This window comes from Dermacentor albipictus, chromosome 1 (genome assembly GCF_038994185.2).
Source record: "Dermacentor albipictus isolate Rhodes 1998 colony chromosome 1, USDA_Dalb.pri_finalv2, whole genome shotgun sequence".
Classification (NCBI taxonomy): Eukaryota; Metazoa; Arthropoda; class Arachnida; order Ixodida; family Ixodidae; genus Dermacentor; species Dermacentor albipictus.
This window is the reverse complement of record NC_091821.1, coordinates 128,853,282-128,869,011: the sequence shown is the minus strand read 5'-3', so window position 1 is coordinate 128,869,011 and position 15,730 is coordinate 128,853,282. Positions and strand designations below refer to the sequence as shown.

Sequence of the window (15,730 nt, the reverse complement as noted above, 5' to 3'; positions counted from 1 at the left end):
TAATGCCTCCATGCGTGCAAGAAGCGCGCTGATTTGCTCATTTTGCTTAACTACAAGCGCTTTGAGTTGCATGCATTCCTCACACTCTTTCTGTCGCCGACATGCCACCACGCTCATGGGCGACCTTCACAAGCGAGTGTCGTAGCTGTCGGTCGATACCGGATACATTGTATGATGCATATAACCGAAGCAACGAAATAAGTTTGACAAGACATTTTAAATATACGTGACTTCAGCAATATGGTGTGTAGTAGCATTGATTCAATGCTAATCGCACTACCACCGACAGTCATCGCGAGATGGGTTCTGCTGCATTTTTCTTTCTGTTTACCTGTGGTAGACGCGAGTAAGAACGGCAGCAGCAGCGAGCGAATTGCCCTGCCTGCTGCGGCTACCTTCACTGCGAACTAAGCGACGGGGATAACACTAGACTCTGTACCCACCGCAAATAGTTCCCAAGATGGGGCCCATACGGCCGCGCTCAGCCGAGCCATGCGCAGCCACCGAAGGGGTAACCCTTCCAGGCTTGCGTGCGATGGAAGATAAGGAAGATACTTCCTCTCTTGCGCGCGCGAGATCGAGCCACCATCCCTTTGCGCTCACCCTCGCAAGCTTTCGCTCGCAACTACAGCATAGAGCGCGCGGCTGCGATGTTATCGCACTTGGACTTTATATGGAGCATCACGGCGACGGCGAAAATTCACCTGAAGTGTCCATAAAATTGCTACTGCAGTAAAACAAAGCAGAGCTTCCTTTTCTTTCATTTATTTTTTTACAGCGTGGATGGTGACTTGGCTACTGTGGACGCTCTTAACTCGCGGGCTGTCGTTGTTGTCCGGCGTCCGTCCTGACGAGCTTTTGTTGCGCATGTAAGTACGAATGGTTTTGTGACTTCACAACCCGAGGAAGACCTGTAGCCGTTGTTTGTTACAAACTATACAGTGATCAGTGAGATGCAAGGGCTGCATCTGCATGAGTTTGTACGAGGCGTTCAATACTTGTCTCGTGGTCATCATCAACATCTTAGCAATTTGAGGCCCTTACGACTATCGCAACCTGCTGTATAATCATTACAACCAGCTAGTCCGGAGATTACGGTAAAGAGGAAAGCTACCACGTATTTTTCGCCGCTATTAGCCAAACTGAACCGCGCGCCGTATATAGTTGTTGCAAAAATAAAATTCACGCAGCACCAAGCTGTCTAGATAATTCTGTCGAAAGCAAAGAGGCACGCTGCAAAAATTTCACGCTCCACCGCACACTGCCACATTACAGTGGAAGAGAGAGACAAGAAAAAAAAAACACTCCCCAAGAGAGAAGAAGGGCGGAGACGTCGTGACACGAGCATGCTTTACACTGATTGCCTAAAGTGCAGTACATTTGTTGAGTACCGTCGAGATCAACGGAGAGAGAGAAAAAAAAAGAGGAAGTGCAACGGTACAGAGCCATTTATTTCTTGCTTTGGGTTGTGCCTCTCCTCGTTGGTTTTATTGCAGGCGGCGAGTTAGTAAAGAGTGGCGGTTCAGTAACCGGGTGTTTCAGATGTACACTTTGTTCTTTGCATTTTGTGGGATTCTTTGCTACGGGAAGTGTCCGGGGAGGAAATTGTTGGGGCGTACATATCCCTTCGGAGTATAGCACACTGTTCGTCGAACTGTATAGTCGAGAAAAAAAGACGTCTTTGTGCGCGTAGAACTGGTCAAAAGTAAATAAACCCAGAACGAAATCAGACAGCATGCGAGTGTATAAAGATTTGTGCGCATTGGTTGTTTGTGTGTTACCATACTCTCGGTTGTGACCATTCTATCGAGTTGCTTGAAGTTTGACGCGTGACGAGGCCACTCAGGAATAGGCGATGAACAAACAGCGAACATAACTGTTATGTTGGAGAAAGAAAAAAAAGAAGAGAAAAGACAGCTTAGGGCTACTGTGTATATCTAGTAATAGTTTGCGAGCAGCACCGCCTGTTAATTGAATGAAAGCTTTCTGCTTGCATTAATTGGAAAGACAGTGTTGCTGCTACTTGGCGCATTAAGAGAGCTGCCAATAATGTTCGATAGCGGCGCCCGCAATGGTTCGAGATGGCTGATGAAGACTGCGGTTGCCACGCGCTCACGCTTTTTCTCTTTCTTCTTCCCTTATCTCTCTCTCTTTCTTTCTCCGGCTCCCGTTAGTTTACTCCGCGAAATCGATACGTGGTCCGCGAAAGACGGAAGGCGCATTAAGTGCGCTCGCGGCGTGTCCACAGTAGCAGAATGGCCAGCGGACGAGCTGGTTGCCCTTGCGAAATCATACTTCATTGGGGGGGGGGGGGGGGGGGGGGGGCTGAACGACGCGGATTGATAGTAAACGAGAGGAAATATACTTTGAGAGGACGTCGCTAATATAATTCCGCAGGAAACACTTGCCCATGGGAAGACTGAATTTGTCAACTCGTCGAATAGGAAGACATTTCCCCTTTACGGGCCAAGGTCGCCGAGATTTCTCTCAGAAACAGACAGCGTCGTTTTAGAAGGCACCGTCCATGAAGACACCAGCACACGAGGTTCCCACACGACGCACTCACCGCACGGACACCACCCAGGTTTAATCCACTTGGGGGAATGGAATGGCTTTGATAAGGACGTTGGGGGTCTAATAAAAACTCTATGACAAAGAAGTACGACACGGCTGTGGACGGCATGATGGACGCGGACAAGACGCAACAGTGTAGGCTTAGCCCGTCACACCAGGAACAGCGTCTAGCCCGAGCCCCACTTCAGTAGCATTGGCGATCCGGCTGCGGAGCTCTGCACGGCGCACTTCTTCTTCCTTACAGCTCGCAGTTTCCGGGACTTATACTAGCGCATTATCACGCTCGCCCCCCCCCCCCTTCCCCACACACACGCACACACACACACACACACACACACACACACACACACACACACACACACACACACACACACACACACACACACACACACACACACACACACACACACACACGCACACGCACACGAACGCTTACCCTTCTCGCATGGGTTTTCTGGAGTGTCGGAAGTGCTTGACAGACGGGAAACTTGGCTTCTATGCGTCTTACGGTAAGTGTGCGCTCCCAAAATAAGACCATTTCCATCATGTTCTAACTTCCCAATTTCGGGCACTCCAATAAGCTAGCCGCCAGGGCCAAATGAATAAATTGTGCAAAAAGAAAAAAGAAGTTATGTTCTGTCTCCCATGGGAATGTGTGCAGTTTTTTGTGCATTATTAGCACAATTAAAATAAACAAAGCTAGATGCCTCTTTGAAATGATCTCTGAGGTGTTTGTTTCATTCAATATGTAGTGTTGGACGTTATTATGGGTGCTCGAAGAGTAATTTGTGAAACTGAAGAGAATACGAATCAAATACTCTATTCGTATTCTATTCGATGCATACACACCAGCAGTACGAACCGGCGTTTGTCCATAATTGCTATCATATCTTCTTCCTCTACAGGTGAAACAGTATAGCATGTTAAAGACAATAAGAAATTCAGCGCTCGCACAGGAATGATAGGTCTTATTTAGTTTTCTTAAACAACCGTTTGAGGTTGTTCTTAGTAAAATGTCACAGATATGGGCTAGTGGCTTTATGACTTTTTGGTTTTTACAAACTCGATACCACTGTTTCTCCTTGACCAGGGAGGTTTTCCTGTTTCCTTCCGTTTTGCCATGGTAACCGTGACAATTAAGTATGACTGTAACATGGATCTCATCCCAACGAAGTGACATGTATGCGATGCTTTGTGAAGCTTGCTGGACTCGCCGCAAATTAATACCGCCGAGGTTAGTCAAGGCGTACCACAGCGGGAACTCGCAGCTCATCCTGAACTGCTACAAGCTGCGGCAGGGCCATTTTTATGCAGCTGTAGATAAATAATAATAATAATAATAATAATAATAATAATAATAATAATAATAATAATAATAATAATAATAATAATAGTAATAATAGCCTCAAAGTGTGCGATAGAAGAAAAAAATATAGCAAGAAAAGAATATTCGCACGTTCTGGTTAGCGCTGTCGCTCGTTTTTGTTGCTGAGGCATCCTCTCCTGGCAACATCGTTGCTGTTTCCAACGCTGCTGTTCAGTGTGACAGTGTTGACAAACATGTTGGCCCACTGTTGTGGAACATTTGTTTCGCAGCGTGAATAGGCCCCAAGTGTTTACCTAAAACAATAAACGAAAGGAAGGGAAGTATCGCCCTAGAGTTCTTCAGTCCCCTTCTTTTTTGCAGTGGGAGAGACGTGTGTGCCCGTTCATGCGTGTCAATTCATCTTCCCACACGACGGAAAAATATATCGTGATTTGTGCTCTATTACGAAGGTGCAAATGCAATTGAAAGCGCAGCCAGGCAAAAAAAAAAAAAGAGAGAGAGAGAGAGAGAGAGAGAGAGAGAGAGAGAGAGAGAGAAAAGCACGGTGGGAGACGCGACGCGCGCGAGCACAGGCGGAGGCGACCCTTTGTTGACCGACTCAGCCGCCATCTCTCCTGTATGTTCCGAAACACCGATCGCCAATATGTGCTCCATATCGTCTCTTACCTCAAGATGGCATTGGCGCCGTCTGGACAGGGTTCGAGCTGACCTGCGGACCACGAGCTGTCGTCAAACGCGCATGTAAAGTCGGCTGTACGTGCAATAACATTTCAGCTTCTTGTATAAAGCTGACAGTGGTAGTATTAAACTTTATTGCACCGTTAAGGGGTAAGGGATCGGCTGGAGAAAGTGGTCTTCGCCCGTCGGTGAGCAGACTCCTCAGTCCACAAAACCAGAAGCTGCCACCGCTCGCCGCGTCACCAGCCGTAGTTGGTCTTGCAAGCTCCAGCTGGACGGTGCTGCTTTCCATGATGCTGACATCAAGAACAGTAATACAAAAAAAAGAGAAAAGAAAAAGAGAACCAAAGGAACGTATAATGAGCATTACAAGGTGCGGCGCATGTAGAAGATACTCTATTTGTTTCAAAGGTCACTGCGTTTTGGAGTTTCTCAGCATAAATCCTTTTTCAGGCTTTTTCGGGGAGCATGAGATGGCCACCGCGCCCAAAACACAGCCTACGGATAAATAAGGAAGGCGCAAGAAAGGTAGAAAAAATAAAGAACAAAGAAGCTGCGGGGAGCTGTAGGTTTCTAAGGTAACTCGATCGGGATTAAAGGAGCATTAAACAGATTCAAGAAATAGTGCTAGGTTGCATTTCTCTATTAGCAGGTAGGTGCTCTTAAGTTTCGAGGGGCATGGCACTTCAGAAAACTGCGTAACAGCGTAAGAATAAGAATGGTCGGCTGCTTGCACCTGCTTGCAATTTGCGAGGCAGATAGCTGCGACATCACATATTTTGGAAGCGACTGGTGGAGGCTGGTTTATCGCTGATGGTTAAAAAAAGTGGCTGAGTATTCTGAAATAAACAACAAAGTTGCAGTTTCGCCCCTAGTGTGAAGCAGTGACGTTACAGCTGGCGCAATATAATGCGCAATAAGTAATGTACAGTTTCGGGGGCTGTTGGTTAGAGTAAACATTCGCTGGTGTGCGCGAGCAAACTACCTTTCTAGAAGAAGGAGAAAATTTTATTCAGTGATGCTCTAGTCCGAGTCATCTTGACGATGGGTTTATTGGCATTCCCCTTGATACGAGGCGATGACAAATATTCACCTAGCTTGCATAGCTGATCAGCTATGCTATACGTGCTTTTCAATTTAGCATTTTGCCCACATATCCTCATTCTTTTTTTTACGCCGGATCTGTTGGCCTCTAATTGGTCCGAATTTATACGACAGCTCGTGCTCAGCCAGAAACAGTGGCGCCCCCTTAGCGGCAGCGGCCATCCAGACGGACCTCAAACGACAGCTGGAAAAGGGCTCCTTGAGATTCCGCGTAACAGAATTATGTTTTCTCGCATATTCTAATCACAATCCGAAGCTATCATTCCTACATCTTGTGTGTCTATGTCGTACTTTACAAATCTTCTGACGCAATTTGCTCTGAAAAATTAAATTGTTTCAGTAAGGCATTTGCACTTGGCGAATCGAGGGGCTAAAGGAATGAAGATGTATGATGCACTTCCGCACACGTGCGTGCGTGCGTGAAGATGCATGCACTCAGTGTATCTGTTCTTGATGCGTGGACGCTCTGCGCGTTCCATCTGTCGCACAGCGTGTGTTGCGACAGTGATCAACATTTTGGCAAACACCGTCCAAAAACAGCACCGCCCCCTAACGGCCGTGGTCGCTCAGACACATCTCAGACGACAGCTGGAAAAGGGGGTGCATGGGCTGACGTGACTAGACAGAGCGGACCTGCAGTTGCCGGCTTGTGAATTGACGTCAATCAGCGCAACTCAATAGCAGATGGCGGGGGCCATTAAACTTGTTTAACGTTGGTTGTGCTTGTCTAAGGTCGGCAACAGCTTCATTGTACATACACTTTCACAGGGTGGATTGGGGGCGGATTTTTGATGTTCCTTAAATTTTTAGATCTAGAGAGAGAGAGAGAGAGAGAGAGAGAGCGAGAGAGAGAGGAAAGGCAGGGCGGTTAACTAGAAGGAAAAAACAGTTTGCTACCCTACACTGGGGAGAGAGGGGAGGGTTAGGTAAAGAGATGAGAAAGTAGAGACAGATATATATATATATATATATATATATATATATATATATATATATATATATATATATATATATATATATATATATATATATATATATCAAAGCACTGACATACAACCACAGCCGGTCACTATCAGCGCGTACAATTAACGCACAGTACGTTGTACCTTTACCTTCGTCTGTAATGGATCCGGTCCTATCAATATCTCCGACACTTTTTTTCCACCACTACTTCAGTGCTTCATAAATTAATTTGCGCAGGTGGAACATCTGGCGGTTGAGAAGCGGAGACACACGGCTTTTTCCTCCTCCGCTTTCGTATGTTACCTTTCACTTCTTGCACCTGGCTAGATTTATGCTCGTTCACTTCGGTGCTGGTGTACAGGGAAGTTGCAGTGTGTGGCGTCAACCAATCATTTCCAGAGCGATCGAGAGGTCAGGCGCAGTATCTGCTGTAGGCATTGACAGCCGTGTCTGTGTTATAGGAATATCTAAAAGCTTACTCAGCTCATTTCCTTGATGACATGTTTTCTTGTCACGGTGCACTTCAAAGCATATGGCACATCTATTTTACTCGGTTAGCATTGCCTTTGGCGCAGTATAATGCGTGACAGGCACGCTCAAGAACCACGAAGCACTCGGTCGTTCTTTCTGAAAACTGCTGCTTATGTTCGTAGTGTGTAACGGAGCTGAAGGACCACCTCCGGACGTTGCATTAGCTCGCTAGAATTTTGGGTGCCTGTACTTAGTTATCTTCATGTCTTGTAGTGCTTTGTTTTTCCAATGTAATTTTTCTTTTTTACTCTGATATATTGTTTGATGCATGGGAAAGGAGTAAAGCAATAAAGAGAGGCGTAGTGGCTCAGAGGTAGAATCTCTGACAGGCAATTCGCGGGTCCGGAGTTTGAATCCTCGTGGGGCACTTACTATTCTTTTGTAGTTCTGGCAAAGCACTGTAGCATTCCAGCGGCGGACACTGGCGGACAGCAACACGACCGGGGGAGTGAGCCAGTAAGAGTTAGTGCTGTAGAGAGAGAGAGAGAGAGAGAGAGAGAAGCAAGGAAAGGGGCAGGCAGGTTAACCAGACTCACGTCTGGTTACCTTGCCCCGGGGAAAGGGTAAACATACGCGAGAAAAAAAAAAGGAATGAAAGAGAAAGAACAACTAGTTGGGGGGGGGGGCGCAATAGAAGCCCACCAAGTCTGTAAACGGTAGCAGAGGTCTGTCGACTTCAAGTACTGTAGCAACGCCATTGTTGCTTTCCGCGTCCGCGACGCGCACGGCCATGGCCTGAGCACCTTGGCTTCTGAAAGCGCTCTTGAGTCCAGCCGGTTTAATGCTGTCCGAAGAGCGCGGCGCTGGACGACATAACGGGAACAAAAGCGCGGGCCGTACTCAGTAGTTTCTTCGGTCCCACAGGAGTCGCGCGTATGCGTGTCAGCCATGCCACGGAAAATTTCAACATGCCAAAAGCTCAGATTTTTGTACAGAAATATAATGCAATTTTGCCTCATGACTACGAGGTCCGCCACTTGAAGCAGTCATGTCGCGAAGCCGTCAGTCAATAAAGAAAAAAATCAGCTTATCACTTGGATTTTTTGTCAGTGCCGAGCCCTGGAAACGCTTTCAAATGTGTAATGCAAGAGCCTAGCCTACCTTGAAACATCTAGGTATGCAGCGTTGTAACCGTTTACTTGCTTTCTTCGTACATTTTTTCACCTTTCGATCTCGCCCGATACAGCGCATGCGGCGCCCGCGATACACGCCGAGCTATACGCAACCTTTTTTTGCAGGCGTGACATGGTGTGACTGTGAACGAATTTTGTCGTTATGCTTAGTCACTCGAAAAACGTCCAATGGTTTGATAGCATGTACTTTAAGGCAATGGAGTTTGAAGGAATAGTCTGGTTTTACGTGCCAAAACCACGATTTGGTTATGAGGCACGCCGTAGTGGGGTACTCCGGATTAATTTCGACCACCAGGGGACCTTTAACGTGCCTTTAATGCACTGGACACGGGCGTTCTTGCATTTCTACACTCTGGAAATGCGGCGACCACTGGGATTCGATCCCCCGACCTCGTGCTTAGGAGCGCAACACCATAGTCACTAAGTCACTGCGGCGGGTAATAGCGTTTAAGGGACAGAAAGAAGATATCTTACTGAACCAGTTGCGAAGCTCTACTTGGCTCTTTGTTCATTTTCGTTTTTGAGAGTTAGCGCTGGGAACTCCCTAATGAGGCTCATTAGGGTGCGCCAGTAGGGATATTGAAATCTGGGTCGGAAACGGACCACCCATTCCTCCGAATTTTGTACTTTAATTGATTGGGAGCCTGTCGGGGCAATGGAGGCGACTAAAGACCACGAAGCCCCGAAGCTCAGGGGAGGGTAAGTGGGTGTGTTGCGGAGGTCCTTTATTTCCCTGCAACGCATCGTACTGGGTGCGCACGCATTAAACGGCAAACGAGCTCGGTGGTAGTGGCCAATGACGCTGCGGCAGCGTTTATCTTATATTTTGTCTAATTGGCGCTTCAGGCATTTACATATCTTCAAGCCATGATAGCAGGTGAATGGAGGCTGCCGCGAAGCGGTACATAAACGGTGTAGAAATAAATGCGATGGGTACATTGCCTTTATTTTCATTTTGTGCAACGTGTAACCTTATTCAATTTTGATGTCTATGTGCTACACCGTTCAGCAGTTGTAATATTGCTAACATTCAGACTGACGCATACTATGAGACGTCGACACAGCGATGCCACGTGGACCCAGCCGATGCATGGTCCTTGTCGTCGGAAAAATAGGGAGGGCAGGTGCGTGTAGGGAGAAGAACGACGCACGTGTCCCGGTACAGATATGAAAGTGCATTTAAGACTCCTATGCCCCTTTTGTGACAGTGACACAATGCACACTGGCCGCAGAGTAGGGATAGGGGTAGCTCAAATGCGCGTAATTTCAACGAAGCTGTTGGATATCATCCGCCATTCCATCAAGAGGCCTGTGCGCATTAGGTATATCTATGAGGCGACATCATATAGGTAGATGCTGTACGTCATGATTTATTGCTTGATTACGCACGAGAGAGGTGTGCTGCATCGCAGTACTTAGGTCAACTTGCAGTTCTCCTGCCTCTCTAGGGGCTCCAGCCATTCAGCGTTCTGTTCATCAATAAAGTTGTTCTTATTCCTGCCGCATACCAGGCGTTTCTTTTTGTTTAGCTGCACTAAAGTTTTAAAAATGACCCGTGACAGATAGCAGGATTTTAAACCTACAGCTAGATTTGCGCAATGAGGCGGTCATTACTTCTAGGGAAAATTAAAGATGCCTTATTGAATAAGTAACATAATCGAACGAATTAACTTTAAAATAATTACGTTACGGTCCATATTTCAATCTACGAATTGTAGCCAGTGAGTTCGCAAGGCATATTTACTTGGGATGGATTTTTGGGGCTATAGCAGTTCTGAGATACTACTTTTCAATGTGTACGGCGAAATGCATTAACGTTCGAGTTACTTTTGTGGTTCAATGAACAAATCAGCATTTTCTTTAAAAAGGTAAGTGGAACAAGAGTGAATTTCTTGCCGCAAGTTTGACGGTGACTATCTCGAAACTGGTGTCATCCTCAGGATTCATTCCATGTCGACATGCCTTGCAAACTCACTATAGCTACAATTCATAGGCTGAAATATGTGCCGTAAAGTTAAGAAGATAATTATTGCAATTATGGTAATTATTCAGTTAAGTATTTTGATTTCTCGTAGAAGTAATGGCAAACTCAGCGAATAATTTCACTCAAAGGCTGTAATTGGGCTGTTTGCCACAATTATAAAAATTTGGTGCAGCTAAAAAACTCTCCCCTCTCTCTCTCTCTCTCTCTCTCTCTCTCTCTCTCTATATATATATATATATATATATATATATATATATATATATATATATATATATATATATATATATATATATATATATATATATATATATATCAACAAGAAGAAAGGGGGTTAACCGAGGGGCCCGATTTTTAGTAGTCATATCACAAGAAGCCAACAAACACTGACACCAAGGACAACATATATAGCGGAAATTACTTGTGCTTAATAAATGAAATAAACTATAAATTATTGAATTTATTGAATAAACTTTACATAACGAAGGTCTCGAATCCGGCAACATTGATGCCTTCAGATAGCATATGTGGGTTTATTGACCAGTTGCCTTCACCCAAAATGATCACGTCCTCGTGACGCTTACGGCAAAAAGGACGATCCACGCCCGCCGCCAAGGTCTGTGAGTGATGGCGCTGGCTAACACACCCAAGCGTTCTACTAGGACACATCCAATAAAGTGGATGGTAAAACGGCGCTGCGGTAGCTCAATTGGTAGAGCATTGCACGCGAAATGCGAAGGTTGTGGGTGCGGTTCTCACCTGCGGCAAGTTTTTTCATCCACTTTAATTTCCAAATATTTATAGTTTCTTTATTTGATTTATTAAGCGCAAGTAATTTCCCCTATGTTGTCCTTGGTGTCAGTGTTTGTTGGCTTCTTATTATATGACTATATATATATACTCTTCACAATTCCTCGACTGCAATTTCGCAGTTAGAATATGTGAACTTAGGTTAAGAAATAACAACCTAACTAAAGCTCATTTATTCAGCGAATCGGTGAAAATTTTGTTTCTGCTTACTGAACCGCAGCAGGAGCCTGGCTATATATATATATATATGTGCTGCAACAGACAGTCGCGAACTAGATGAAATACTTTAATAGCTATTGTAGCAGACACCGCCGAACTTTGCGGAAGAAAAAAAAAACCGTTATGCTCGGTGCTTTCAAACCTCGACAGGGAATAAAGAAAAGGGACACATTGGTGAGTGATGGGATGTAAGCACTGAAGGCAGCACAGATGCCGTGAGAGACGCCGTTGCATAACTTTTGTTCAGCTGGGGTTATTTAACGTGCAGCAGAAGTTCGGTAAATTTCCATCTTTATGTTGCACACCCTTCGGAATGCGTTGTGTTAAGAATGTGAACTTGGAAATTCTTCCTAAGAGGGAACGAATGCTGACAGTAGGTCTTCATGATCCAAACCACACGGAGGTGCTTTCGTGATACGACAGGCGGGCCGAGGCTTAGCGGCTTACCCCGAAAATGAGAAGGAAAGCGGTTCAATGCACGACTATTTGAGCAACAGCCTAAAATGTCCGGGCAGGGTCGTCGTACTCTCCTCCGCGTTAAGAGAGTATCTCTAGCCGCGCGCTGTCAGAGCGTTGACACATGTTCGCGGTGTTGACCTCGTGCGCACTTGTTCTTATTTTTTTTTACTAAATTTTTTACTACAACATTGACCCAGCTGCGAAACCTGTCCGCCCTCCAAAAGCAATTGTTTTCAGTCTGTTGGTGGCCCCACGGCGGTTTCGCGAATGAACATACATCCAGGTCGATGTAACCCGGGTCTTAGTTTGCAGCTTTGGAGGTCGACGAACGTAAGCTGTAGCTACCTTAATATATATATATATATATATATATATATATATATATATATATATAGATATATATATATATATATATATATATATATATATATATGTATGTATATATATATATATATATATATATATATATATATATATATATATATATATATATATATATATATATATATATATATATATATATATATATATATATATTATTTTCACCTCGGCGTGATGAGCGTGGCGTTTCTCAACGCCCACTCCTTTGTTCCCTAGTTTTATTCGATGCTGCTTCTCAACTGTTGTTTTGCGCATACATGTGCAAACAGAAATATCGCATGGATTGGGGGATTCGAAAAAGAGGCGTGAGAATCGCAGGTCTGTGTAAACAGTTCGTTGTGTGTGGGAAAACAACGCATACCATTTGAAGCTTCGCAACGGAGCATACGCGCAGATGTCCATTTCTGGCACAAGATTTTCTTCTATATGTAAGCTGCCTTCGTGAGAGCCTTATGCGCGGAACCGAAGCTATGGTTGGAATGTATGGTGAGGGCTCTGTACCTCACGACACAACATAATTGGCCTTCGAAGATCTCGAAGAGCGAGATCCTGAGAGGAAGTTTTTTCCCCCTCTCTGTTGGGGAAAGTGATTGGAATCGGAAACGCTGCTGCACTTGCTCCACGTACTATATCAATCGAACTATTGGAGAATACCTGCATATATTGGTAATACGTTTTTCCCAAGCACCAACGAATGTGACGAAATGTTAACATAGAGTGGGCGAGTTCTATCAGCATAATGTTTTTCAGATCAGTCCACTGTTCCGATATCAAAATTCATATTATTGGGTTTATGCCCGAGAGGGTTCGTCTTAAAAAAAACTCGAAAAGTGGCCTGACGCAAATTTGCTTTGGATTAAAGTACTTCAAAATCTGAAGCAACACTTTTTCATCCTAAAAAAAAAAAACACGTGATGCGGTCATTACTATTTCACATAAATCCGAACCTGTTGAAATCGTCACATTATTCAGCTCACTTGGTGTACATTTTGTAAACAATGCAGCTGGACGAGCATGTAACTCACATTTGATTAAAAGCATCTGGAACAATAGGATTGCTCTTGCGCCACGAGAGTATTTTACCACAAAGTTGAGACAAAGTTCATTCATTCAAATAACTTTACTGAGTGCCCTGCGATTTGGTGGGATGGGCCTGGACCTCGCCTAGGTTTCGGCCAAGGGCTGTTGGCCCTTGGCGGCTTTCTCGGCTCGCCGGACGGGCCAGAGTTGGTGCTGCAGGTCTGAGCAACGCAGACTGCCAGAGCGCGCGAAGCCTCGCTGTTTGAGGCTGCGTCATCGTTATTGGTTAAATACAATTCATTGTTCTGCTCTCATATAAACTATTGCACGCTTGTGCTGGCCACCACGACTAGAGATAAACCCATTCAGAATATATTTCGTATAGAAAATACTTCTTCGCTTAATTTACGGTTTACCAGATGTGCACACAACCAGGCACCTTCTCATAAGGTTGGAAATCATTAATACGTACATTCAGCTTATATTCCTATAGCATTCTATTCCAAACACAAAACAAACAAATAAAGGAAAACGGAACAGGGTGTAACAGCGGGCTTCAGTGACACCTTTGGCACTGAATTCATGCACTGCGACATCAGCATTCTCCCACATTGACGAACACCATCTTATTTTTTTTCTTGCCTACATGTTTCTTAAATGAGTGGGTTCACCTAGTACGAAGAACTGGACAAGATACCAGTGGTTATAGGGCAGTTGGCTATGGGGGAGGGTGTGGTCGTACAAATATTTATTAATTGAAAGTAAGAAAAAAAGAGTGATATCTGTTATCACATTTAGGCGGTAATTATAACTGTGTGATAGTAAGAAAGAATACTTTAGATTGGAGGGTTAACTTTTGACATGCTCTTACTTTTGACGTGCGATGATTTCTGTCTCTATGACTTAGTAATACATGTTGTGGAATTTGAACTACGTACATAAATATACTTTAGCGCTCTCAGACTCACCATGTTGAAATAGGATAGATTTATTTATTAGATATGTATAGCTTTATGGAGCATAGTATACTTAAGCTTGGTATACAGCTTATGGAGCGATTGCTCAAAGGCTTACGGTAATTCCTTTTCTTTGTTCGAGACGGTTCAACATTCTACCATTCGAATATGTTTGATTCAGATTATGCTGGTGCAGCATGTTTATTTTGGTTTCTTTTGTGTGTTATCAAGGTGAGTTTGGTTGTGGTCAGTGTAACAAGTTTCGAGAAATTGTGCAATACAGTCACTTTTCTATTCCCATAGTTCAGTGGAACAACGTCTAAGCACCTACATGCCCGACGTGTCGGCAGCGTGACATTTGAGATTACCTTCAAATTTGAAATCGCCTTGCACCATTTCTGCAAATTCAGTGTTTGTGTAAATTAATACTTAGGGCGCAGGTGATGACGCAACTGCTGTGTTTAATGCTTCTTGCTTTTCGGGGTCGATGAGTCGTTTTCAAGATCCCACCTGGAAATATTTATAAACTCTGAAACCAAAACACATAGCGTTGTGTGTGTCTCTTTCTTCGTTTGTCCCTCTCTCTCGCGCTGTTCTTATTTTAACATGAACTGCCAACATGCCCAAATCTCTACCCTTCACACCAATGAAACCTTCGCTCAAACCGATTCCCAGTACATCGGTCGATCGGTAGCTGGTCATGTTCTCGCCGATTCCTCCTCACCCTTAACAACAACAACAACAACAACAACAACAACAACAACAACAACAACAACAACAACAACAACAACAACAACAACAACAACAACAACAACAACAACAACAACAACAACAACAACAACAACAACAACAACAGCGACGACGACAAAATAAGTGGGTCCGGCTCCTAGATTTGAATCTAGGTCGCAATCACTTTTTTTCTTTCTGACATGTCATTTGTTACAATGAATCAAATAGTATATGTACAGGAACTATTTACAATATTATGAGCACCAAATGGTCGTAACCAATGACAGGACAACGAACAGCATATACATATGTTGAGCACCTGGAGGTTCTTTAACGTGCACGTAAAGCAGAGTGTACGAGCCTGCTTGCATTCTGCGCCCATCTAAATTCGGCCACTGCACCCGAGAATTGAACTCGCAACCTGGTGCCCAGCAGCACGCGCGAAGGCCATTGAATCACCGCTGCGGATATCTTCCGTTCTCGACTAGTCGAGTTTGCTTTTTTTTTCTCTCGGTTTGTACAGAAGAGCGGTTCATAAAAAAACATGTGCCGGCGAATAGTGACAGTAAACATATTTGAAGTGAAGGCAGACGGCCAGGTATTACATGTTCTTATGAACCCAAACTGTTGTGAATTTGGCCCCCAGCTGCTTTGCAAGTATGCGTCCTAGAGCTGTCTTCACGAATCTTCACTAACATTTGCGTAGTCCACTACTGGCTATCGTCGCGGCGACCGTCTTGTCATCATATCGATCGCCATCAACAATGGTGGACGCTCGAACGCCGTCCAATGAGCCAATTTTGTTACGTAAAAGCAGTTTTGTCAATAAGGCCCCGCTTCTTCTAAGGTGTCTAAGAATCTAAGG

General features: G+C 44.5%; 2 long non-coding RNA genes across 2 annotated transcripts in view; one reads left to right on the top strand and one right to left on the bottom strand.

Moving 5' to 3' along the window:
- Positions 1-806: 806 nt before the first annotated feature.
- Positions 807-15,730, top strand: part of LOC139055801 (uncharacterized) — a 46,610-nt gene continuing 31,686 nt past the window's right edge. The window contains exons 1-2 of the long non-coding RNA XR_011511918.1: positions 807-869; positions 6,884-6,940. This is a non-coding gene — a long non-coding RNA (uncharacterized lncRNA). The remainder of the gene's footprint in view (positions 870-6,883; positions 6,941-15,730) is intronic.
- Positions 7,583-15,730, bottom strand: part of LOC139055814 (uncharacterized) — a 136,128-nt gene continuing 127,980 nt past the window's right edge. Inside the window, exon 3 of the long non-coding RNA XR_011511920.1 lies at positions 7,583-7,646. This is a non-coding gene — a long non-coding RNA (uncharacterized lncRNA). The remainder of the gene's footprint in view (positions 7,647-15,730) is intronic.